Below are 14,142 nucleotides of genomic sequence, written 5' to 3' on the forward strand. Positions count from 1 at the left end.
TCTTATGGTCCTATGTGTTTCTGTGGTATAAGTTGCAATGTCTCCTCTTTCCTTTCTTATTTTATTTATTTGAGTCCTCTCTTTTTTTCTTATTTAATCTAGTAAAGGTTTGCCAATTTTCTTTATATTGTCAAAAAAACAGTTCTTAGTTTCATTGGTCTTTTCTATTTTTTTCTGGTCTCTATTTCCTTTATTTCCCTTCTCATCTTTGTTATTTCCTTCTTTCTGCTAACTTTGGGATTAGTTTGTTCTTTTTCTTCTTCTTCTGAATTAATATCTGTGCCAATCTTCCTCTATTTTGTATATGGGACACCTCCGCAGCATGGCTTGATGAGTGGTGTGTAGGTCCACACCCTGGATCCGAACCCACAAACCCTGGGCCACCAAAGTGGAGGGCACAAACTTAACCACTGTGCCACCAGGCCGGCCCCGATTATCATTTTGAGTTAAAATAATGGGATGATCAATTAGCTTTGTGAACTTAGATGCCTAGGTTTTTCCCCAGGTTTGGGACGTTCTCAGCTATTACTTCTTTAAATAAACTTTCTGCCCCCTTCTCCTTCTGTTCTCCTTCTAGAACTCCAAAGATTCTTATATTTGTTCTTTTGCTAGAGACTCATAGATCATGTAGGCTTTCTTCATTCTTTCTCATTATTTTTTCTTTGTTCTCCTCTGACAGGGTTATTTCAAAGATCTTATCCTCTATTTCATTGACTCTGTCTTCTATTTTGCCTAGTCTACTGTTGATGCTCTCTAGTGCATTTTTCATTTCATTCATTGAATTCTTCAGCTCCAGAATTTCTGTTCAGTCTTCTTTGATTGCTATCTCTTTGTTAAATTTCTCATTTTGTTCTTGTATTGTTTTCCTCATTTCGTTGTATTGTCTTTTTGTGTTTTCTTGTAATCATTGAGTTTTCTCAAAACAGCTATTTTGAATTCTCTATTGGCTAGAATGCAGATCTCCATAACTTTGGGTTCAGTTACTGGAGGATTATTTTGAACATTTGGTGATGTCACATTTCCTTGATTCTTCATGTTTCTTGGAGATTTGTGTTGCTGTTTGTATTTGAAGTAGCAGTCTTCTCCTCCAATCTTTACTAACTACTTTCAGGTGGCAGATACTTTCCATCAGTCCTGCTTCTATCTGGGGCTTTCTCCAACCTTGTATGGATACACCTGCTCCATGTTTCTGGCTCCCTCTTGTGGCCAAATTCTTAAGCTTGTGTGTCTTCTCTCAATTTTACAACACACTAGGCCAGGTACTGGAAAGTTCTTTTTTGTTTTCCTGAAGGTGGCTCTACTGGTCAAGATTGTGGTTTCTCCCTTAAATGCATCCCTTGGCTTATTTTCTGTGCAAACCCCCTGTCTACTTGAGCTTACTTTTGCTACCACCCTTGGGAGTGTGAACAAGGACCTGGCTGCAGAGTGGAGGGCTAGGTGTGAGTTTGGCACTCAGGGTAATGAGGGTGCCCATGGGACAGGTGGGGGATCCTCAAGTGAGTTTTCCTAGAGGTTTGTAGATGGTCTTTCTGCTGGAGTCCAAATATTTTTTTGTTATTGTTGCTATCTGAAACAGGACTATTTCAATGTATATCACATAGTAGAGGTGTAATAAATATTTATTGATGTGTCCCTATATTAGTAAATTGCAGTTAATGCTATCTTAATTATTAAATCTGAAGCTTTAAAATAATCTTCAACCCTTCTGATTCTACATCACCACCAATCAATGGTTTATTTCTATTGTGTATTGTTTTTAACTGTCTCTAGAAATAATTTTTTCATTCCCACTCACATCTCCACTACCCAGATAGACAGTGTTGCCCTATATAATCTTTTCTTTTTCAATTTCTACTATATTTTAAGTAATAATCATAAATCACATACATAGAAACAATTTCAAGCATTATATAAGACTATATAGGGTTTAAAATGAAAAATCCCTTCCTTGAAGTAAATCCTACTTCTGTTCACTTTTCTTCAACCCCACTCTAGTTCTCAAACCATTTAGTTGATAGTCCTTAGAGGAAACAGCAGTTAATATCCCTTTTCCACCTTTTTATACATATTTACAAATATACACACAGGTTCAGTATATTCTAAAAATTTATATTTTATATTATATATTTATCACAGTTACATATGATTTTGTATTTGACTTAACATTATATCTTGAACGAATTTCTATGGCAATACATATTTATTTGCCTCATTCTTTTTCAATATATTTTCTAAAACCACACAAATGTCTTTCTGTACATATATATGAGAATTTCTTTAAGATAAATTTATGGGACTGGAATTGTAGGGTCAAACATTATGCATTTTAATTTCTTATATTTTTTCCACTACAATTATAATTTTTCATGTTACATATTATTTTCTCTGGATTATATATAGTTCACTATATTCATATAGTATGAAGTTATAAGATAGGTATCTTCTCTTTAACCTAATGCATATTAAATTGCTTAAATAACACTTAATACTCTGTTCTTTCATCTCTGTATTTAAATACTCTCTACTCAAATATTAAATTTACATGTACGCATGGTTCAATTTCTGGTCTGTGTTTATCAACCTATTTACCAGTCCTTGTGCCGGTACCACAATATTTTAATTATGGCAGCTTTATGGTAAATTTTGATACCGTGAGAGCATAAATTGCTCCAACATTATTTTGATCCAAAATTATTCTTGATTTTTAGATGTACTTACCCTTCTCAATAAAATGCAGCAATTTTTTCAAATTTTTTAAAAAGATCTCTAGAATTTTAATGATTGAGTTAGATTATGGATTAACATGGAAGAGAACTATATCTCCAAGCATTAAATTTTTCCCTCCAATAGCTCAATATTTGTTTATGTTTATTTCACTTGTATCCCTATATTTTTGTACAAATTTAAGATTTTTTTATAATAAATATTTTTACATTCTTTTTTAAAGTCCTTTTCATGGACATATATGTATTTGTACATAAATACACAAAGCCTCTCTGTGCACATACACAGCTTAATAGTCGGCCAAAACTCAAGGCACCCCTGTGCAGACTTCTGGGCTCTTTCTCCTCTTAGCTCCCAATACCCTGAAAATTCCAGTTTCCTCTTTTTTTTCTGCCCAGTGAGATCACGGATCTCTGGACTCCTTGGCCCTGTGCCTCAAGGTAGAACACCAGGGTGAATATGCAGCATACGTAGAGTGTGGGGTTTTCTTTCTCTCACTGACCACAGCCCTAATGCAAGGCCTGCTGTCCAATGACTAAAAACCATTTCTTCATATAGTTTGTTTTGTTTCACACCTGTTTACTATGAGAGAGTAATCTAATACTCATTGATCCGTTGTGGCAGGAAATGTAAGCCCTCCTACTTTTAACGTATGATTACCGTGTAATAAAAGAACCAAATAATATTATATGGACTATAATATTAAGATATGAATCAATAATAAAATGAACACTTGTTTACCTATCTCCCAATTTATGAATGAAAACAAACTAATCCTTTAAACTACCTATGTAACACTTATGTACTTTATCTCACTGCTCGTCTCCGTTCCATCTGTGGTCTGTCTCCTGAATTCCACTCCTCTGCTTTCCTTTGCCTCTTCATCTCATTGGGGTTCTCCCAACCTCCTAGGCTGCCGTCTCCCTTCTCCTTCTCCTTGTCTTGGTCCTCTTCCTCCTGGTTTTGGTTTTCTTAACTATCTCTACCAATATTTTTTTTTTTCTGCTCTTAATATCATTATTTGTTACTTATTTCGCTGGTTATAACATTGTTCTTTTTCTACACTCTCAATTTGGATGATAAGATTACTAAACTCTAGCCTTTATTCTTTCTACAATTTTCACTTGCTGTGGTATTAAAAATATTCTTTGATGGATTGCTTTCACTGGGGTCCACCGATGTTTGATATGTGGTTTTTCCATTATTGTTGATGAATAATTAATCTATAATTTCCATTAGGAAATTATAGTCCATATAATGTGAGTTATTTAGATAAATATATCTGTTTAAATAATAAAATAAATATTAACTATATCTTGATTAATGATTTTTAACTTAATTGAAATTCAGCAGGACATGGTGCGATATAAATTTTTCGGAAATTTGACGAGATTGTTTTTCTTAATAATACATGATCAGTTGTATAAACATTGTATATATGCTCCAAAATAATAGGACTATAAATATACTATGCACATATATAAACATATATATTTATATATGAATGTTTATTATGTTTTAAAACCTATATCTTAATTTTTGGTTTACTACACTTATCAGTAATCAAAATAATTGGATTGATATCTCCCACTGTGATGAATAATGGGAAGAATGGAATTTTATATATCTATCTATGTATTTATTTATTTATTTACAATTATATGTATACAAGATGATACAATTAAGATTATTATTTCAGTGATAAAATATGATTATATCTCTATGCAATTCCATCAATTTTTTAATTTATATATTTAAGGCTTTTTTAATTATGTGAACACCAATTTGGAATTTTTTTCTGGAGAATTGAATATTTTATCACTTTTCTATCATTAACATAGTGTTTTGTCTTAAATTACAAATTTTCTGATATTTCTGATATTTCTATAGTTAACCTAGCACCGTTTTCTTAAAATGCCTACTATAACTTTTTCCATCATTTTATTTTCCACTTTTTTGATCTGACATTTTAACTAGGTCTCACAAACAGGATATAGGTATGCAAAAAAATCTAATACAAAACTTTTTATTTTGAAAAGGTGAACTTAATTACATTTATATTGTTTCCTGGTATGTTTAAACTAGTGTGTACTATCTTACTTTTTTCTTTTGATATCCTATTTTCTCCATGTTTATTTTCATTTTTGGAGATTTTTGAATAATTGAATTATTCTACTCGTTAGGGTTTTTTTTTTTTCATTCTTTCACTTTACTAATTTGGAAAGTTATATACTATTCCTATTTCTTAGAAGTTACTCTTGAAATTTTACCCTGCAAACTTAATTTATCAAAAGCAAAAAATCAATATATTAATCTTCATTGAAAGTGAAAAAAAATCTTAGAACACATGATCTGATCAAAAAAATTGATCACTGTTTTTCAACTTAACTCCCTCAATTTAAACATTTTGAACATTATTTTACATCAATAATTTCTGTTATGTATACCCATATGATTACCAATTTCTTTAATCAAAATTCCTTCTAGCACTTCAGACCTATTTTCTGGGATTCTTTTCTTTTTTTTACTAAAGCACATCCTTTAAAATTTCCTTTAATGAAGATCCATGGGTGGTCTCAGTTTTTGTCTATCTGAAAATGCCCTTGTTCTTTTTCTTTTTTAATAATTTTATTTATTTATTTATTTTCCCCCCAAAGCCCCAGTAGATAGTTGTATGTCATAGCTGCACATCCTTCTAGTTGCTGTATGTGGGACATGGCCTCAGCATGGCCGGAGTAGCGGTGCGTTGGTGCGCGCCCGGATCCGAACCCGGGCCGCCAGTAGAGAGCACGTGCACTTAACGGCTAAGCCATGGGGCTGGCCCATACCCTTGTTCTTGAAAGATATTTTTGCTGAATACACGATTTTAGTTGACAGTTACTTTCTCAGAGCATTTTAAAGCTACTTTCCACTTTGTCTGGTTTCAATTTTTGCTGCTGCAAAGTTTGCTGTGAGTGTATTCATCCTTCCTTTGTAGATCATGTCTTCCTTTCCTTTTTTTTTTTTTTTTTTTTTGTTTCCTGAAGATATTTATTACCATCCAACCACATTTTCAGCAGGGAAAGGCATGATCCCCAATTTTCCTGATGGATGTTTTCACAGTTTCCCAGGTAATCCATCTTTCACGGAACCCTCTGAAGACCCCAGGGCTCTGTTCATCTCTCTCTGACAGAAGTGCGGAAGGCCTCAGTCTCTGCAAAGGGTGGACTAGTTCAGACTCCAGTTTCCTCTGCCAATTCCTGTGCTGACCTGCAAACTCCATCTGACTACTTCCCTTAGGTCTCTGGTTCTTTTTGGCTGAGGTGACATTTACATGCATGGCCTGCCAATGGGCCCTGCTGTCAGGCTATTGAGGGGCGCGGTGGTGGTGACCTGGACTACCCGTGGCCTCCCAGCCAGGGCCTTCTGGAGAGCAGCAACGCACCACCAGTCTTTTGTTGCCCTCCAGCTGGTTTCCCAGGAGACTCGGCCTCTCTTCTTTGGTGTCAAGGGCCTCAGGAGCTTGAGATGTTCCTGCTGCATGTCCCAAGTGAGGAAGCAGTGATGGAAAGATCATGTGTTGGGTTAGACCTGGACACAGTGAGGCACACAAATCACAACTTGGCTAAATATACTGAGAGAGCAGGTGCACCCTGAGACAGGATGGACTTCATAGAGAGTTCCTCTCTGAGCGGGTCACCTAAAGACTCGCCATCCTCGCCAGTTGTTGGTTGTTTTCTGTTTTATCAACATTATTGAATTTTAATTAACATACAAGACAATGCTCACATTTTAAGTATATAGTCTCATGAGTTTTGACAAATGGATACACCCATGTAACTGCTAGCTTAATAAACGCACAGTACATATCCATCAATTCAAAATATTTTCTCGTCTTTTTGCAGTCAATTCCCCTATAACCATTCCCCAACCAACCACTGATTTTTTGCTATTACTACAGATTAGTTTTGCCTATTCTAAAACTTCATACCAATGGAATCATTTAATATGTACACTTTTGTTCTGGTGTCCATTAATTGGCTGTCTCTATGTTATCAGATTTTCATTTGCTTTATTGTCAATTAGTATTCTGTTGCTGAAATGTGCCACAATTTGCTTATGCATTCATCTGTTGATGCACATTTGGCTCTTTTCTAGTTCTTGGTGATTGTGAATAAAGACACTATAAACATTGTTTATAAGTCCTTTTATGGACACACATTTTCATTTCTCTTGGATATTTACCTAGGATTACAGTTGTTGAAACATGTGGTAGGTATAAGTTTAAACTTATAAACACATTGCCAACATGTTTTCAAAAGTGATTGTACCATTTTACAATCTCAACAATGATACGAGTGTTTCATTAGCTCTACATTTTTCTCAACACTTGATATTCAGTTTTTTAAATTTTATCCATTCTAGTGGATGTGAAGTGGTACCTAATTGTGCTATTAATTTGCATTTCCCTGATAAATAATGATTTTTTTTCAAGAATATACTAACTGTAGGTCCATTTCTGGACTTCATTCTGTTTCATTGATCTAATTGCCTATCCTCACGCAAATTCCATAATGCCTTGTTCTCTGTAGCTTTCTAGTAGAGCTTCAGATTTATTGAGTCTTCTTTACTTTATTCTTCATTGTTTTATACTATTTTGGGTAAAGGTCTTAGACTTCCTTACCCAATTTATTTCAAAGTAATTTGTGATACTGATGGTACTTTACTGGTATATTTTAATTTTTTCTATTTGATTTTTTGCTACCATATAGAAATAACATTATTTTTTAATGTTGACTTCTAGTCTGAGTCCTTGCTAAATTCACTAATAAATTCTAGTATTTTTATCAGAGTGCACTATCTTTGTTAATAGTGCTGAATTTTACTTGCTAAGATTCTGTTGAAGATATTTAATTCTATATGAAAAAGGAATACTGATCAGTAATTTTCTTTTATTTTCATTATATGTGTCCAATTTTGTAATAGAAGTTATGCTAGCCTAATAAAATGGGTGGGAAAATGTTCCTTCTTCCCTATTTTCTAAAAGATTTTATGTAAAATTGGTATTATTTCTTTTTAAATGTTTGCTAGAATGCACCAATGAAATCACTTTATTCTGGGGATTTTTTGCTGGAAACTTTTTGTTGTTGTTACAAATTTAATTCCTTTAATAGGAATCATTCAGATTTTCTATATCTTCTTGCTTCAATTTTGATAAGAGGTATTATATTGAAGTTGTTGAATTTTTATGTATCTCTTTATCTGTTTTCCAGATTTTACAACTCTTCATTTCTTTTAGTTTTATTTTAGGTAATTCCTTCTGCTTCATATTCTGGAAAATATATTTTCTTTTTAGCCATGTCTAATCTGCTTCTCAATTCATTATTTTATTTACATGTTCAACGTTTCTATATTTTGCATTTCTAAGAGTTTGATTTATTTCATTTTCAAATCTCCCCAGATAAATTTGATAACCTTTTGATTCCAGCTTTTTCTCATTTCTCCTTTTTTAAATTAACGGTTTATACATGGTTATATCATAATCTGCAGGCTTTTGCCCCAGTGTTATGTTGCTCTTAGTCTGCCTGAAGGCTGAGTGTCTAAATGGGAGATTCTTTTGTGCAGAGAAACTTACAATTATTTCTTTCAGCGACTAACTGTGCTGCGTTCCTCCAGAAATCTTAGAGCGTTTGGAGACTGGGCTAACACAGGCGTCTCGGAGTCAGCGCCCCCTAGTGGTGCTGCTGTCCAAGGCTCAGCCACCTAAGGGAAGTGCAATTGTTCGTGCCAATGCTGACTGCTGGCTGCTCTGCTCTTTTCACGTTGTGCTTTTTTTGTGGTAAGTAATAAACATCTTAGGTTTTTAAATTTATTTTTGTAAGTCTATCAATATATTATAAAAAGTATTCTTTTTTATTTCCCCAAGAGCTTGTATTTTTTTATGATAGAACCCTTTAGATAATCAAGTCCCCCATATTACCTAAAGCAAATGTTAGTGCAAAATTCTGACACTTAAAATGTTTAAACAAATGTTTGCTTTAAATATAACTAAATTTATTTTAGTGTTAATATCCTATTTACTATAGATATTCACAAAAGTCTCTGCTTTGTGGGTAATGTCAGGCAGCAAACCTAACACATGGACTACATGCTCTTAATTCACCTATAAGAAGAAAATTCAAATAAGTAAATCATCCAGGAAACGTGTTTAATTTTCCAAAATCTAGAGGTAAGTTAAAAGTTTGATATTGGGATGTCTATGTGGTCATTTTCACTTTCATTCACCACTTTTAATCAGTTTTTGTGAAATGTCATTGACTCACTCAAATTGAGCATTTAATTAGGTCATACCCAATACCTATTCACTGCAGCAGAATAGTAAAATACAGAAATTATTGTAAGAAATTTATGACTTCTTATCTTGAATAATACATGATTTGTTAAAATGCGAAAAAAATAAAAGAAGAGAGAATTATAGGTTATACATGTCAGAAAGCTTTTCTCTAGGAAAGTAACAGGGTTTAATAGTCAAACTTTTTCCTCAACTTTAGTTTCAACAATACGTTGCTAGATTAATTAAAAAAACAAAGGCACTTTATTTTTTACTTGAAAGATCTTAGAGACAATGGAGTTTTACCTTTCTTTCTTTATAAATCTCTTTCAAAATTAACTTTGGAGAACTCCGTATCATATTATTTGGGGATTTAATGGGCTATTATTGTTTGATCAAAGGATAAGAACTGTTCCTCTAACACAATTTCTCATATGGCTTAAATGCATTTCAACCATTTGTTTTGTCTATTTTATTTTGTCTTCTTCAAGTAGCCTGACAATTCAGCTTCAGGATGTATTCCCCAATTTCAAAACAAAGATGAACCATGTCAAGGATTTCTAAATGGCATTTCTATTAAATTACAACTTATGTATTTTGTCTCCCCAAAGCTAGTGTTCGAGTGTCACAAAATATTTAATATTTTTATTTAACTCTCTGCTCTTAACCATTAAAACCTGATTACAATCTATTTACTTATATCTGTTTTCTATGTTCCTGTGTTATTTATTTGTTTGTCTGCTTTTGAGTTGACTTATTGTATTTCTGGATTCAAGAAAGAGAAATGAGCAATACTGAGGGAACTGGATTTTTATATCATTGGTCTAGGAAGTCTCCATTATCCATAAACACCTTCCCCCACTGATTAACTGGAATTCTGTGACACTGCTATTTGTTATTTGTGCCATAGTTTAATATTTGTTATGTTGATAGTAATACCTATTGTGCATCATATACTTTAGATATTTTCCTAAAACCTTTTTTTTAGTAGGAAAGGTAAAGAGAATAAGAAGGATCTAGATACTGAAAGATGGAACTAAGGAGAAAAGTGCTATAGAAAAGTAGAAAAAGATGTTTTAGAATCCATTTTTACATTTCAGGCAAAGTATCAGCAGGACAAAATGGCACACTGAAAAGAAATAATTGAAGAAACTATAAAGAAGAATATATTTACAAATTTGTGTGTGGGATCAGGAAAAACAATGACTGAAGGAGTTACCATCCCTAGGTCTGAAGGGGCAAAGAGAAGGAGAATCTGCAGTCATTTACTAAGGCTCCCAGAACAAAGTACCACAGACAGGGTGGCTTAGAAAATATAAATTTATTTTCTAACAGTTCTGGAAGCCAGAAATCTGAGATCAAGGTGTTAGCAGGGTTGGTTCCTTCTGAGGGCCGTGAGGGAAAGATCTGTTCCAGGCGTCTCTCCTCAGCTTGTTGATGGCCATCTTCTCCTGGTGTCTTCACATTGTCTGTCTTCTGCACATGTACCAGACCCAGGGAGAGCTGTAGCTACAGGAGAGTGGCCACGGGAGAGAACCCTCAGGTGAAGGAACAGGGCCAGGCACTGGCAAACTCCAGCCCAGCAAGGAAGGAACTAGGGCAAGAGGTGCCCTACCTCTTTTCCCCTCTGTCTTCTGATCCCTTCTCGATGACTATTGGCAAAGCCTAGTGGGAAGCGGAGGGCAGAGATCCTGGTTGATTCTGTCCTTAGAGGTCGGTCTTGCAGGGCACAGAACAAGCAGGAGAAGGGTGGATTTGGGGTAGCTGAAGGAGAATACCAGCACATCCTCCTTCAGGAGAGTAACTCTCAAGTCAGAGTGAGGCGAAGAGGGGAAGTAGAGTCATGTGTGAAGATCTTGTAGGATGTCTTTTCGAATTATGTGTCCACTCAAATCAGTCTGAAACGTCTCTCTAAATATTAGGAGAGTGTAATGGGAGAATCACGGCGAGTCACAATTACTCATGAGAATCTTTTCTACCTCTTATTTATGTTGGACTAGAGAAAAGTTGTGATCTATCACTTTTGGTAGCTTTTGTTCTGAATGAAGTCTTATTTAAGCAGAAAAATTTAGTACCTGTATGACATGATGGAAGAAGACATCTATGAACTCCCACGACATCCCCTTCATAAGACTTCAATTCCTAAAATTCTAGTAGTGGAGAATTATAAGTTATATTGGAAAATTATAGTAGCTATTCCAATCCCTACACTAGAAATAGGACAACTGAAGCTCAGAGAGATTAAATGTAATGATCTTAATAACACAAATATTAATTGTTGAGTAGGATGAAAACTCACGACTTTTTGCTCCTTACCCAATAGTTTATGTTTTGTTTGCTTTTTAATTTATTATTTATCATTTTTTTCTCTTTGAACTACCGATAATTTTACTACCCAAAGACCAATACCACTATGAATTGTCTTAATTAGGCAAGTCCTCTTGATATGACCTCTCTGAACATTCTGTAAATTTCTTTCAGTTATACAATAGAGTTTCGATTATTTTCAGAACTCAACTGTGGGCTCCCTGAGGTGAGGACTGTACCTGCCTTATTCATTACAACACCCCCTTTGCCAAGCACAGTGGCCTATATACCTCATGAACAAATAGATAATTTTTGAGTATCAGTACTACTTAAAACCTGAGTTTTAACCCTGATGTTGCATTCAAATAAGTAATAGGATCAATCAGAATGAAAAGCAAAAAGAAAAAAGAACAAGAAAATATTTTTTAAATATAAATTGAGATAAGAAATCGCACAAAAAATGGCACATATATTATAAAATAAGTTTCACAATTCTAGTTTCCCTGAAGAATTATATTTCACCACTTTCATAAACATGTGAACCTATCCCTTTCCCCCAATTACGTATATTAAATTGTGATAGTGTATTCTTAACTATATTAACTATGTAGTTCACTTCTTAACTATATTTTAGAAATGTGGTCAATAGGGTAATGAATTATATTGTCTATCCGATAACTTCAGCCTTACAGAATGTTCTTTAATAAAGCCTTTTATAGCTTCTTAAGTGAACCCATAAAACAAATGAAGAAGTTTCAATAGGTTAATTTACTAGGATATGTTAACTCTTGAAGAACGGTCTAGGCTAGGCCTTTGCTTTTAGTTTATCACCAAGCTTAAAAATGTAATTTCCATAAAAACAAATTGCTACATGTTTTAGCTTGTGTGAGTGACCCACTTTTCCAAAACGTTTTTGTTGTGGCAGTCGGGACCTGTACAGCCTACTTCATTTCAATTATTAGAATCATTCTATTATTCTACCCACAAGGACCATGGCAAATGCTTTCTCTGTACACACCAAGTTTGAGTTCAGCTAGCAGCTGTTCATTATAAAGGAAATGCTTTCGATGCCCTTTATTGTATAACACCTAAAACTATTTGGCAGCCAAGAAGGCTGTTTTCCCTAGTCTTAAGTGTAATGTTTTTTCATTTTGAGTTGTTTCTCAGCTATTTTGTATATCTATTTAATTGCTTCAATATATTCCTTTAGTAGAAAATAGCAAAATTCAGTTGCCTATAACAAAATTGCTTTACTTGACCCAACCTCTGGGTAATAATAAAATAGACAGAAGCTCCTAAAATAGATGAAATTACCCCAAGCAGTTCCCTTCCATGAACACTTCACCTACAAATGATCCTGCCCCTTTCTGAAGGAAGGCTGGGGCCACTGCTCCTGGAACGAATATTTTTATTGGAAATCTTTAACTCTTACCCTCTGGGATACATTAACATTTTTATAATCATAATCTTTGACAGGAACGTTTTAGAAACACCCATCAGGCCTAAAGGTTTGAGTAACAGTAGGAAACTCTTTGTTCTCAGTTTCTTCTCTCCTGACACCTACTGTTCAAGCTCTGTTCACGTTAATGCCTGTGGTGGAAGAGGGTTTGTTCTCCCAACACAATCATGAGGATGGGATGGAGATGGTTTCCGAAGCTAGGCTTGAGGTGTCCCCAGATACTGCAAATGGAATATGAAAAGTATTTTCTACCTAAACAATCATCTAAATGGTTGCTAGGTTTTATGGTTCTATGACCGTATTTGCCCAGCTACATTATCAGCTCTTGTGGATTGTCCAGAAATCTTAACAAAGAGTTGTAATATTTTTCCTCTGGGAAAAGTTGTTCCAAGTTTCTAACAACTCCCACGAAAGCATGTTTGGAATTTTAGTGCTTAACATTTGAGAACATGTTGTATTTAAGTTTCTAAAATTACTTGTTTGGTGAAATATAAGTAAATAAGTATTTTAAATAAAGATATCTTAAAACGTCCTGTTATATTTGAATATAAAAAAACATTTTTATATTTGAATATAAAGTTAAGAAAAAATATGACTGTATATGTATAGAGGATATCATGAAGAGTTGGGGGAGGGGGACAAGACGTTAAAAGAAAATAGACCTGAATTCCTGCAATCTACATGTCATGAGGGACTCTTACCCTCTTTCACCCTCAGTTTTCTCTTCATTACAATGGGAATAAATATTATCTATCTAATATAATAGTGAAAATTAAATGAGATGATATACAAAAAATGTTTAGCATACTGTTAGTCTCAGAGTGGCCCTCATTAGATACTGAATTTCTTCCTTGTCACTGTTCTTCTAACAAGTACTATAAAGAGCGGAACTTACAGCATAGTCAAATATCCCCAATCTAAGCTAATGGCTGCCTTATTTTAAGCAGTAGTAGTTATAGCGATATTCCAATAACAAAAAGAAAAAAAGAATATGAAGAGCCTCTTAGAGATTTGTTTGGTTGTTAAAATAGTTTTGACTCCTGCATATAATACACACTTTCTGCTTTATATTTATTATGAAGTGGTTAAGCATATGCTTTGAGCTTTGGAATCAAGTTCCTAATATGACTCCCCCAATGGCCCTTGTGATAGACCGTTTTCCCGCCTCCTGGTCATTCCTCTCATGTGCCCCTTAGATAAGACCCCTGGAAGATTATCAAAACTCCACTCTTCGGGGTTTAAATTGACCAATTCCACCTTAGCCCAGGAACCCACAGCACTCCACCCCACCCACAGACCCTAATAAAGGCCTGTGTTCCAAGTCCTGCCTCCTTCTGCCTGC

Source organism: Ceratotherium simum, chromosome 36, assembly GCF_057802395.1.
Source record: "Ceratotherium simum simum isolate JZ-2026a chromosome 36, ASM5780239v1, whole genome shotgun sequence".
NCBI lineage: Eukaryota > Metazoa > Chordata > Mammalia > Perissodactyla > Rhinocerotidae > Ceratotherium > Ceratotherium simum.